Genomic DNA, 954 nt, shown 5'->3' with positions numbered 1-954 from the left:
CGTCTGGCAGCATTGCTCTGAATTACCCCTCTGGCTGACTGGGTTTCTGGCTGATGGGGTGAACTTGGTCATGCCTTAGCCTCCTTGCATTAACTTTCTCCAGCTTTTCCCCCCCTGGCTGCCCCGCTGAGTGAATTCCTCTCTCTGCACTGCAAGATTTTTACCAGCATTAGAGAAGCAGATCCAAGAGTCCCCAGATAACACCACAGAACCGTAGGGTGGTTCATTTACCTGTGGGTAGGGGGACAGTATGCAAATCCATCCTGAAACCAGGCAGGGGATGCAAGCCTTCACCCAGGCTGTCGGCTGCTTGGGGGAAACAAGTGACTGCTTGCTCTGCGGCTGCTTGTGGGTTTGGCTAGAGTGTGGAAATGGAAAAGTCATTCCCGGGAAACTGATGCAAATATTTGCCTGTGTTCCTTGGCACTTTCTCATGAAAACAGTTTCCGTGGAAGAGATCTTTCTGGCTGCAAGACTGTGGCTAAGGCTAGGCAGCTGGCATGAGGTCCCCGGTGCTCTCAAGGGAGAGGTGGGCTTGTTCCCAGGTGGGATCAGTTATCAGCCTTTGGGGCCCAGGCTGGCACAGTGGGCAGGACATCCCCAAGCCCCTGCAGTTGCTTGGAGGCATGCTCTGAAGGCCATGTCGACAGAGGGCTCTGGAAGAGGGCATGGGCCTCTGCCTGTTTAATCCCTCCAGGACTGGCTACTGGGGCACTGGGGACAGTGCAGGAGCATCATTGTATGGAAGCTGCCAGCAGACGGGGTGCAGCAGAGGCCTTGGACAGGGATGCGGTGGGAGAGGGTAAGTGGTCCCTGTGGCATCTTTCACTGGCTTTTGGAGCCTGAAAGGTGTTGCAGAGGAATCATGGGTGTTTTCTTCTCATGGTTCAAAGTTTGGTATCTAGGTGCAGAAAAATGGTCCGAGAGGGACCTTCCACTTTCTCCTACTTCTGT

Source organism: Harpia harpyja, chromosome Z (assembly GCF_026419915.1).
Source record: "Harpia harpyja isolate bHarHar1 chromosome Z, bHarHar1 primary haplotype, whole genome shotgun sequence".
NCBI lineage: Eukaryota > Metazoa > Chordata > Aves > Accipitriformes > Accipitridae > Harpia > Harpia harpyja.
The sequence above is the reverse complement of the archived record's forward strand: the minus strand, read 5'-3'. Positions refer to the sequence as shown.